The following is an 11745-nucleotide window of genomic DNA, read 5'->3' as shown; positions in this document are numbered from 1 at the left end:
CAATAAAGCAGCCCAGGTCACCTGCCTGTCCTGGAGGGGGTGGAAGTGAGATGCACACTGGGTCTAAATGTGTAAGAAAAGCTTGTGCCAGCTCTCGGGTGTGTAACTCCACTGCGCTTCAGAAGCTAAGTCAGAATCCTGGGATCCTGGTCCCATCCTGCAGGGTTCGGTCACTCAAGGTACGTCTACACTGCAATAAAAAACCTGCGGCATCGAGTCTCAGAGCCTGGGTCAATTGACTCTGGCTTGTGGGGCTCGGGCTGCAGGGCTAAAAATGGCAGCGTTTCAGAGCCCAGCCCAAGCCCAAGGGTCGACATGGCCATTTTTAGCTCCGCAGCCTGAATCAGCTGACCCGGACCAGCCACCAACGTGACGCGGGTCTGTGACTGCAGTGTACAAATACCCTGACAGGTCTGCATGGGTGATGGACCCAAGCAGAGAGGCTTGGATCTGTAAGTTCCCCAAGGTTCAGGGGAGCGGGGGGTGGGGTTATAGTTTGACCCTTTATAGGATGAGTGCAAAGCGGAATTGGAGCTTAGCGTCAAACTTGCGCAGAGTTCAAGGCTGGGGGTTGAGGCCTGCTCCTCTGGTGTCAGATCATCCCGAGGAAGATGCTAACACACCCGCAGGCAGGTTTCCTGCTCCAGAGCGTGACCTGACGGCTTGCAGGGGCGAGGTGCAGCATGGCACCATTACCCTGGCACATTACAAGGTGGTAGCAGATGCCCTAGGCCCTTGGTCATTTCCTGCCCTCTACTGAACGCCCTGCTCACAGCCTCTCTGCTCCAGCAACTCCCTTCGAACAGGGGCCTGCAGGAAGGGACAGGTGAGAGCACCGCCATCCCAGTCTTTTTAGACTCGGCTCTTTGAAAAGTTACTCTATAGGGGGAAGCAATAAATCCTAAGCAAAGTGGAGATTTTATGAGCGTTTTTACTGTGAATATCCATGGCAGAAGAAACCTGATGAATTTCAATGACAGCAAGAATTATGAGGCCTTTCCTCTTTGCCATGCAGAGGGAACCAATGGTTCTTCACAGTTTCGCCAGCACGACTCAGCCCGATGGCAGGCAGGCCTGCTGCTTTCACAGCACCATGTGACTGACACTGCTGGAGACCCTGAAAGGAAACGGCACCAAATGAAGCTTGTCAGGATAAAACACGGTGCCCAATGGTAGGCAGGAGACAGAGACACCTCCCTGGTCATTTAGAGGGTCCCATATCAAGCTCTGCCCACTGTGATGAGTGCGCTCTCTAAATGAGAGAGGGCTGTAGGCATGCAAATAATTAACAGATAATGTGCCAGTACATGGTGCTCAGGAATACGGGTTTGTAGGACCAATCAAATGTGCCTTGCAAATGGCTTCATGCAAGCAGCTCTTCACATGACGGTCTTAACAGCCACTTAGAACAAGCAAAGAGCAGACGTAACAATCCCTGAGATACAACCCAACTGTCTGAGACCTACATTTATCGAGCAAATCCAGGATTCTCACGCTTTTATTATTCTCAACTATATACAGCAGAAAAGGTGGAATCAGAATGCTGAGATTTAATCTCGCCGTTAATAATAATAATCTCGCATTTAATAGCTTCACAACCTATTACTTTGTGATACCCCCTCGCTCTGCACCAACACATCCAGATCCTGGTTCATAAGGGGAGAGGGGTGTTTAGTTATTTTAATATATATATATATATATATATATATATATATATATATATATATGGGAAAATTTGAGAGGTATACAATTGAAGAAAGAAAGAAAGAAAGAAAGGGTAGATTTTAAATGTACTTTTTGCTAAGCTGAAGTGATTCTCTGACTGAATAATTTTAAATTGTTCCAAAAGATAAACTCCAAAGTTATGTTCTTCTAAAGTTTTGGTTTCTTTTTTTAACTCAAGTTGCAGCTGAAGACAACAGATGCGTCCTTGGTTTTCTGCAGAGGGTAACTGACAGATACACAATCGCTTAGACAATACTTCCCCCCCGTGGCAGCACCGTGTTATGTGCCTACTTGCAATAATCACTACGCTAAGGATACTCTGGAGAGAATACCCCACCTCTCCACTCAGAAGGGAGTTTCTCTGCAGTGCAAGCCAGGGGCGCTGGAACTATTTTTATAGTGGGGGAGCTGAGAGCCATTGAACCAAACTATAAACCCTGGATACACTGAAAAGTACTTGAAGGCAGGGGGTGTGGCAGCAGCACTGGCACCCCTAGTTCCAGCACCTCTAGTGCAAGCAGAGCGTGATTCAGAGGAGCTTTGGAAATGTGCAAAGGGAGGAGATTGGAATCTCTGCGTGGGGCACACCTGGGTCTTTTTGCATTTATGGATGCAAATTTCACCATCATTAGCTGAGTTTGTCCGTGGCAAACAGCCCATGAAGTGCAAACATTTCCAGATTTTGTTTGTTTGCCGTGCAAACCTGAACTGAAAGTTATGGGGAAACTTTTCAAGAGGATCAAATACCTGTTTCACAACGTTTGGCGGGAAGCGAGCTGCAATGTTTGAGCTAACAGGCCTTGGATGAATGGGGATATTAACACTGGAAACCTAGATTGCAGTTTTTCAGCTTGACATCCCCCCACTTTTCCCCAGCTAATCAGTGAGTGCAAATTAGCTTCTCCTCCCACAGCTGTGGATACAGGACAACCGGCAGGTCTTTCCCAGAAACTGGTTTCCCGGCTAACCAGTATTAAAAGGGCATTAGGAATCAGACGTCACAGCAAGGAAAGCTGCTGCTGCAGCGCTTTGGCAGGGCATGTGCTGTGGCAGTGGTAGAGCAGAGGACAGGGAACCTGGACTCCCGGGTTCCAGGCCCAGCTCTGCCACGGACCTGCAGCGAGACTGTGAGCACTTGAAACCACTTCCCCTGTCTGCTTCTCACCCCTCAAATAGGGATAACACTGCTCTACGGTAGAATTAACGAGCTCCGGTGGGGAACTTGGAGGGGATGTTTAAAGGAGGCCATGGCAGAGCAGGGCACGTTGGAATCCATGTTACAGTGATGGCTAGGACCTGAACCCCACTTTCTAAACACCCCCAGCAGGTCTCCCCTGCCTGCTGGTACAAATCTATTCTACAGATTCTTCTCCAGCACCCATTCCTGTAGTATCTGAGCACCTTCCACTAGCATATTAAGAAACATGACTAACATCTGTCATGTGTCTATCCCCTCATCCTCTCCCAGGGGGGCGAAGGGTGGGGGGAGAAGTATATGCAGTGGAGTGTTTTGTTTCGGATTTTATGACCTAGGTATATACACACACTTTGCTCTATGTTTATGGCAGAGAAAGCGGGTCAAAGAAATGCATCTTGTGCTTGGAGCAGAAGCTGGGAAGGCTTGGGATGGTGCTTAGTTCCTGGGGAGTTCATTGCACCATCTTGGACAAACCTTGGAGTAAGTTCTGCTTCCTGCACAGAGGAGCTTTATCCGTATCATCGACAGTTCCTTTGTGGCGGAGGAGTGAAGCTGTCGACACGGTCTTCATCCCGGAGCTTCAGTGGATCTTTTAGATATCCTGGGCCCAGGCCATGGAGAGTCTTGAAGATAAGGACCGAGACCTTGAACTCGACTCACTATCTTATAGGGAGCTGGCACAGGCCGTGGAGGATGGTCGTGATGTGCTTGCGGTGGCCCGTGTTGCTGAGGAGATGAGCTGCACCATGCTGCACCAGGTGGGGTTTCCTAAGTACCCGGGAATATCGCTTTGCCGTAGGCCAGCCAAGAGGTACTGCAGGCAGGTATAACCAAAGCCAGATCATCCTCCACCAAGATGGGACGGAGTCTCCCAGCCAAGCACTACTCATGGATCCTGCTCTGTGTGGCATTGAGCAGCACTGCTAGGTCACACCCTGAACACACCGGTGGTCGGTGTGCATTGTGGCAGCCAACTCTTCCAAGTGCTTTCTCTTGCCTACCAGCAAAGCCTCTGGCGTGCCTGGTTTCAGCTTTAATGGGGGGGGTCTCTACCACCTACGCCCTGTTAGGTCTTGAAACCACACACACAACACGGTCTTGGTGAACGTGCTCTCCCCCACCTGCTCAGCTCTCACTTAGTCAACCTCGCCATTGGCTGGGCTGTGCCTTTTCATAGGCGAGCTGGCAAACGAGGTCTAAGTCGGATCTCGCACTGAGGGGCCCAGTCAAGGGACCCGGGCAGACCCCAGAAGCCTGATGGCTCCTTTGAAGCTGCCTCCCCGTCCCCACCCCAAATGCAGTCACGTGCGTGCACTCGAAACTTCTGACTGTGCAGCTCTCTCCAGGGACGATCTACAGAGGGAGGGATAGGAACATGGGGCAGGATGCTCTGCTGCAGATCCATCGTGCCCATTTACACTATTGGAGGATCTGGCTCCGAGGAGGTGAAAGGCTCACTGGCACGTATCAGAATGGGGGCGATTGCAATCACTGGCGTAGCCAGCATTCCCAGTGAATTCTTAGGGTCCATGGAGCTGGAAGGGTGTGATTAAAGCGAGATCTGGTGGGCAGAAGAGATGCTGGAATGGAGCTGCCCCGGGCTCGCGTCTTCTCTCGCTCATGCCGTTTTCACACCAGTGGAGTCACTCTGGATTTACCCCAGCGAGAGCAGAATCAGCCCCTCAGGTGTCTATCTCTGTGCTCCGGCCCCTCGAATATGGAAACCGCTAGAGAAAAGCCACATTCTGCTTGGGCAGAACCCACCCAAGTGGAATTGGAGGAGCGGGGGGAGGCAGCCCAAAGAGTTAATCCACTTTGAATTGCAACACGTCTTCAGCCAAAGCGTAAACACATTGCCTCTGACAGCTTGACAGAGATGGAGTGGCAGCTCCTGAGGTGAAACTTTCAGGCCTGAGACATGCAACCATATTAAAGAGCATCTTGATGGGGCAGGTTTCATTATTTCATTTTTGTGCAGGGGAAAAAAATAAAAAGAACGGAGGAAGCAGGAGAGCAGAGACATGGAACAAATCCTGAAGGGAGGGACACGTCCCTGGGGGGCCAGGAGCCATCCCTTACTGGCTCACCAGTTGGCAGGAACATGCTTGGTGACCCAAAAGTTATATAGGGAAATGCAATTGCCCTCCCCCTCTCCCCCCCGGATTGACACGGACACAAGGCTTGTGAGAGCCCCAGACAAGATTTTTCATCACTCTTAGGATCTGATGCTGCAAAGGCCTGAATGTCCCAAAGATGACAGCGGGGTCTACGAGCACATGGCACCTTACTGGTCCCAGCCCAGCGGCACACGGGAATTACCATGCTGGGTCAGACCAATGATCTGCACTGTCCAGGATCTGTCTCCAGTGCCCTCTGTTTCAGAGAGAGGTGCAAGAAAACCCCCCAGGCTGGAGCTTTAACCGGGGCTCCACACCCAGCTGAGAACAATGGACAATCCTCTATAGCCACATTGCCCCCTCCCATGAGAACCAATGGGAGCAGCAAAATCTGGCCCCCATGGCTCTGAAAGCCAGGCCCCTGGCAGACAGCTATGGGATTTTCTTCATGATCCCATCAGTGAGAGGCTGACTTGTACCCTGAAGCGGAAGGGTTTACAACAGCCCCTTTCTTTCTTTTTGAACCCTTACTGCTGTAACTCGGGATTTTCTTGTTAACCACAGAAATGTCCAACCTTTGCAGACCGACCTCTATTAAGCATCTGGTTTGGGTTTTTTTCCCCTTCCCCCTTTGAGGCAGGTTTGCTCTGCATAATAAGGATCAAACTCCTTTGCTGTGGACACGATAGTCCAGATCAGAAAACTTACTGGAGATCTAGAGGAAGCAACTTTTCCGGGAACACGGGGCAGGGTGCCTGCCCTCCAACCAGCCTAGGGAGGAACTTCCGTCTCTTTATTCCCAAGGACTGCAGGAAACGGAACGGCAATAGTTTGTTCTTCTAGAGCAAATGAAGGATCTCAAATGCACTTTACAAGCAGGAGCGATTTAGCCTCACAACACTTCAGGCTAGTGGTAATTATTCTCACCATTTTACAAATGGGGAAACTGAAGCACAGACCAACAAAGTGATTTATCCTCCAAAGTAACGCATAATTATAATAATCCTTCCTTTCCTTCCCACTACCTGCCTTGCCTATGCATAGTGTAGGCTTTTCAGGGCTCTCTCTTACTCTGGGTCTATACAGCACCTAGCACCATGGAACCCTGATCTCAGGTAAGGGTTCTAGCTGCTACCTGGACAGAAATAAATAATAGAGTAGCAAATGATCATAATTTGCACCATGCAGCACAGGGAGACTGTTCTCTGTGCAGAGAACAAGGGTGCAGTTTCATGAGCGGAGCAATGCGTATGCAGTGGGGGTTGGAAAACACAGTGTCAGTCGGGTACTTAAAAACCTTTGTTTAGGCAGAAAATAGAAGAAGAAGAAAAAGAAGAAAGTAAACCAACAAGTAAGAGTCCTGCTTCTCCACTCTCCACTAACCTCCCTGCAGCTCTGGGGCTACTGCCTGTCTGTCAGGAGAGCAGAATCACTGGTGTACAACTGATGTCTCCAAGGGATGGTGGTAGGGCAGTGACCCTCATATCTTCTGCGGAAAGCTGCCTTTGTGCTGGAATGATAGGAATTCATTACGGTTCGCCCCGAGGGGCTATTCCCATTGGAGGAATCTGCAGGCTCTCTCATATCCTAAAGGGGATTAGATTATCTGCCAAACGCTGAAACCTGAGACAGCCGCAGAGTTCAGAAGGGCCCAGTGCATTCAGCTCCCGCACGCAGGAGGTTCCCACTGAAATCAGTGGGGAAGGAGGGGGATCATTCCCGATTCCTCTTCTCATTAATGGTCACCTCCTAGGCCCTGACCCAGTGCCCACTGAAGTCAATGGGATTCCACTAGCCATTGGATTAGGCCAGAGGTGCTGAGAAGCTGCTGCAAAACTAGCCGCAGTAAAGAACAGACAGCCATGACAGATACAAAGGGGATTCTCTGCTGAGGTTGCCAACAATCTGAGGGGATCTTTGTGCGTGACATGGACGCTGAACCTCGAGGAGCTGGGCTAAGGCCATCAACCCATTACCAAATGGTAACCGGAACTGCAGTCACAGCCCTGGGCTGGATCCAGACTGTGGCCACCTAGAGGGTAAAGGTACCACTACTCTTTCCCCAAGCCATTCAGTCCCTCTCCCTGTCCCCTGGCGGCCCAAGAGCCTGCGGCCCAAATATCGCTGCTGTGACGCTGACGTAACCCTCCCTAACACAGCATCTCTCTCGGCCCCCCTCTAGTAGCTAGTCCACGTGTCCGCTGGTATGAGGCTGCTACAGCCTTTGAGCTATGGAGCCTGGGGTCTTTAGCGCAGGCAGTAGCAGCTCATGCTCTTAGACCCAGGGTTCAATCCCTGACACAAGCCCATCCGGGAACGCTGCATTACACGTGCAGCATGACTTACCGCTGCAGGGCCCCCGGCCACTCACCCTCCGACTCCTTCCCTGTCCAGAGATGAACCCAACTCCAAAATCTGCCTCCAAGCATTTGCAGATATTGGGGCCTGGATCCAAATTTGACTCGGGCCCAACTACCATCCTCTCCTGTATTGATCAGAGACTGTGATGGGCTGGAAGGGAATGTCCCTGCCCAACGGGGAGACTTCTTGAACCCTACAGATGGCCAGATAAAACAAGCAACAGAACCATGCTCCCTTCTTTTCATTGACTCCTCCAGCTGCCTCCCAACCTGGGGCCCAATTAAGGAAGGCTGGTCTTGTGTTTAAAGGCACTGGAGGGGGACTTGGGAGTCCTAGGTCCAGTTCTTGGCTTTACCACGGACTGTGTGCGTGGCCTGGGTCCAGTCACTTAGGCTTGGTCTTCACTGAGAAAAAGGGGTGGCCTTACTTCACATTAGCTAGATCGAAGTCAAATTCTAGTGAAGACAAGGCAGCAGTTAATTTTACCAGGAGTGAGCAGTTTCAGACAAACCCTAGGATCCCACACAGACTTTAATTCGACCCTCTAACACGTATGAAAACTACCATCTGCCTTGTCTTCACCCTGATTTTACCGGATTGGCTAACTTGAGTTAAGATCACCCTCTCTTTCCTAGCGAAGGTGAATCCCTTAACCTACTGTGTCTCAGTTCACCGTCTGTAAAATGGGGATCATCACCCTTGTAGGGTTTTTTTCTTGCCTGTTTAGATTGTAAAGTCTTTGGAGCAGGGACTCTGTCTATGCTGCACCAAGTCATTGCGGCTCCCCATCCCTTCTCCTAGTCATGATTGGGGCCACTGCGCACAACCAAAGCAGAAATAATAGTGATCCTGTGAGGTGCACCCAGGGGTCATGGTACTCCAGATCGGGCCTCCAAACCATTCCAGGCACGCACCCCAGGAGTAGCCACATGCCAGCAAACCAGCCATCTGGGCTTGTTTTTAGTGCTCCTGTGTTTACAGCCGCCCGTCCCCACCACTTCCCACAGCTGCCAGGTTTTCTCTCAATCATGTCAAACAAATCCAGAGAAAAACATGTTTGACTTCATCAAAGTTCAAACCTCCACCTGGCCTAGCCCCCGAGTGCGGGCCCTTTAAAGCAGCAAAGATGTAAACTCCCCTAGGTCTTCATTATGTCTTACAGGCCCAACATTATATCAGATTATGGAATCATTAAACAAAAAACTGTACTCCTCCATGTCCGGAGGGGCCTCTAGTTACCTTGTCTAAATATAACAGCATCATTTTTAACCAAGGAACTGGTACCGTCCCTTGGGCCTTCATTATATTTCATGGGCCTCGACTGGAATATCTTCTCTCACTCATGCGCTTGAGAACTCATTTCGCACTTGTGTCAAGGCCGAGCTGAATAAGCCTCCAAACCACCCCCCGTCCCTCCCACACACACGCGCGTGCACCTCCCCCACCCCCCATGCTCCACAGTGCACCTCCTTGCACACTCACCAAGCAGAAGAGGATTCAGTGCTTGCACCTGGTGGAGAGGGCTAAAAGGAACAAGGAAGTGCAGGGGGCACGGGTTTGTGTGATGCGTTCCCAAGATGGAGCGAAAGCATGAGAAAGAGCAGATGAAGAGAGACGGGTGGGGGTGGGGAAAGGAATCAGACCTAGGTGTGAGCCCAATTATTTTAATTGCATGTAGGTGCCGTTTAGGGCTTGACGATGCATTGCACATCATTGTTTGCTGCTCTGAGCAGAACCAATGATGTCTGAACACAGAGGGTCCAAGAGACAGCAAATAAACAAGCAGGCGTGAGTTAGAATTCACTGTATGTAAGTTTGCACCCATCTGTCAGAGAGCAGTCAGCCATGGATTTAGGGGGTGAGGGACTAGAAGGGAGATTCCTCCCCCTCTGTAACATCTCCCCAGGACTGGATTTTATCATTGGGGGGAGGGGACCAAGGCACAGCTCAACTGTCAAAGGTTACAAGACAAAGAGAAGGGGGAAATATATCCAACTGTTTGGAATACTGGGAGAAATATATAGAGATATTGTTTCTTGCAGAATTTTGACATGAAATGTCAAGGCCGGTGGTGCACACATTCCTTTTTTATGGTAAATAACTGTCAGCAATTAGACAGTGTATGTGTTTATAGAGGATAGGCAGGGTTGCTCAAGTGTCAATCACAGACAGAGAGAGGCAGCTGAGCTCTGGGCCAAGAGGACTGCTGCATTCCTGCAGCCACCTCAAAGGGAGGGGAGAGACAGCTGGCTTTGGACAGCAACCCAACCAGGGCCCTGCTCTGGGCCCGGTCTGCCATCACAGGGTTTGACGTAGAGCAGAACTGTTCAAATCATGGGAGGGGCAGATTATTCACTACTGTCACTAGTTAATCATCTGCGTTACCATTACACCAGAGGTCCCAGCCAAGATCAGAGCCCCATTGTGCCAGGGACTGTACAGACCCATAGCAAGAGGCAGTCACAGCCCATAATAGCATCCTGAGTAAATAAACAAAGGGGAAGCAGAAGCGAAGAGGCTTGCCCATGGTCACACACCAGGTCTGGAATCAGGTCTTCTGAGGACCAGCCCAGTGCTCTAGCCACTAGACCACACTCCCTCATTTAGTTAATGGATGGAAAAAATTCACCCATTGTCTATTGGCAATATTATTCAACCGTCTCTAAAGCTTGGACACTACACTGCCAAAGGCCATATATATGTACCATGATACACAGATTATTATTTTGGCTTGTATTATGGTGAGAGCAGGACCCGATTACCTTACTAAGCCCTTTATGTAGCAGCATGATCTAGACAGGGAGACAGGAGACATGGGTTCTATCCCAACTCCGCCACTGATCTGCTGGGTGACCTTGGGCAAGTCACTTTCCCCGCCCTCTTTGCCTGTCGTCTATTTAGTCTGTCAGCTCTTTGCGGCAGAGAACGTCTCTTATTGTGTGTCTCTGCAGAACTGAGCACAATGGAGACCCTCAACTCGGTTAGGACCCTGGGGGGCCACTGTTAATCAAACGGGCTATGGTTTTCAAGGGCATCCAAGGGAGGTGGGCGTCAAATAGTCAATGACTTCAATGGAAGTTGGGTACCTAATTCCCTTAGTTTAGCCATAATTGAATACACATAGTAAACGGGGCAAGGGCTGTCTGAGAGTTTACGCTCCAAGTAGACAAGACAGACAAAGGAGGATGGATCATTACCCCCATTTTACAGATGAGGCCTTGACAACTCGAGAGAAGCGGCAACTTGCCAAAGGTCACACCTCTATGGCAGAGCCCGGGTCTGAGCTCCTGAACCCCAGTCCAGGGCCCTAAAGATCATAACTCCTCATTGTCGTCATGTCACTCCCACGGGTACCAGCTCCAGGTTGCTGGGCCTCTCACCCCTCTTCTTTCCCACCCCACAGGCAGGAGAATATTATAGCAGTTTCGCCTCTCAATCTGCAAGTTCTCTGACACAAATAACCTTTGCCTTTGTGCTTCTCTCTGCTCAGAAAGAAAGTCTACCTTGCAGGTTAGCAGCAGCCGACTGTGGAGCACGCAGGCCTCCGGGGCCTTGTACCAGGCCTTTATAAGCTAAACTTCACACGCTCATTACAGCACAGCCTCCGGAGCTGAGCCCCAAGAGACCCGGGCACATGGGAGATGGAGACTCTGGTTCCTATGGCGACCGGGAGGTTGCTGATGTCGCAGCCTCAGGCTGTACTTTTGGTACTTACAGATCAAACAGACAGGGCAAGTGGTGCTGTGGAGAAATACACAGCGCGCAGGAAATTTAATGACTTGAATTAACAACACAAGAGCCAACGACGCCCCTCCGTGCCATTGGGGAGAGACACAAACTTTGCCTTGTTAGGTTAAAACTTCTCATCTTTATTCCCCCTCCCCCCCCCCCCCCCGCACCCGCTTTCTCCACCTTTTAAATGTCCCTCTTCTAAAAATACGCACCCAAATATCCCTGCCCTGCCTAGCAGAGCAGGCAGGAGCCACACTGTGCTCTCCTAGAGGCCAAGCATCCGGTCATCTCACAGTGAGATGGAAACCAAGGCACAGAAGAGGGAAGCGACGTCCCCAAGGGCACGAAGCCCAGCTGTACATCGCTCAGCCCTGAGCGACGTAGCTAAGATGACTAACCCCAGTGTAGGTGTGGCTAGGTCAACCAGAAAATTCTTCCATCGACCTAGCTACCGCCGTTTCGAGAGCTGGATTGACTACGGCAATGGGAAACCCCTTCCGTCACTGCAGAAAGCGTCCATGCTGTAGTACCCCAGCAGCAGTGCCTGTAGCGTTAGACATGGGTGGCAGGGTCGGGAATAGAACCCAGGAGTCCTCATTCCTAAATGCCCAT

At 50.5% G+C, this 11745-nt stretch overlaps 1 long non-coding RNA gene across 2 annotated transcripts; it reads right to left on the bottom strand.

Moving 5' to 3' along the window:
• Nucleotides 1-647: 647 nt before the first annotated feature.
• LOC137160651 (uncharacterized) lies at nucleotides 648-9020 on the bottom strand. Of its 2 annotated transcripts, none has more exons than XR_010921955.1 (3): nucleotides 8884-9020; nucleotides 6424-6550; nucleotides 648-1117 (listed from the first exon to the last, which is right to left on the bottom strand). It is a non-coding gene; the product is annotated as an uncharacterized lncRNA (long non-coding RNA). The 2 variants fall into 2 exon arrangements; XR_010921954.1 differs by lacking the exon at nucleotides 8884-9020 and adding an exon at nucleotides 8641-8763.
• Between the last annotated feature and the right edge of the window lie 2725 nt (nucleotides 9021-11745).

The sequence above is a fragment of the Emydura macquarii genome, unplaced genomic scaffold (genome assembly GCF_026122565.2).
Source record: "Emydura macquarii macquarii isolate MOO-44397 ecotype Brisbane River unplaced genomic scaffold, CSIRO-AGI_Emac_v2 contig_306, whole genome shotgun sequence".
Classification (NCBI taxonomy): domain Eukaryota; kingdom Metazoa; phylum Chordata; order Testudines; family Chelidae; genus Emydura; species Emydura macquarii.
The sequence above is the reverse complement of the archived record's forward strand: the minus strand, read 5'-3'. Positions and strand labels throughout refer to the sequence as shown.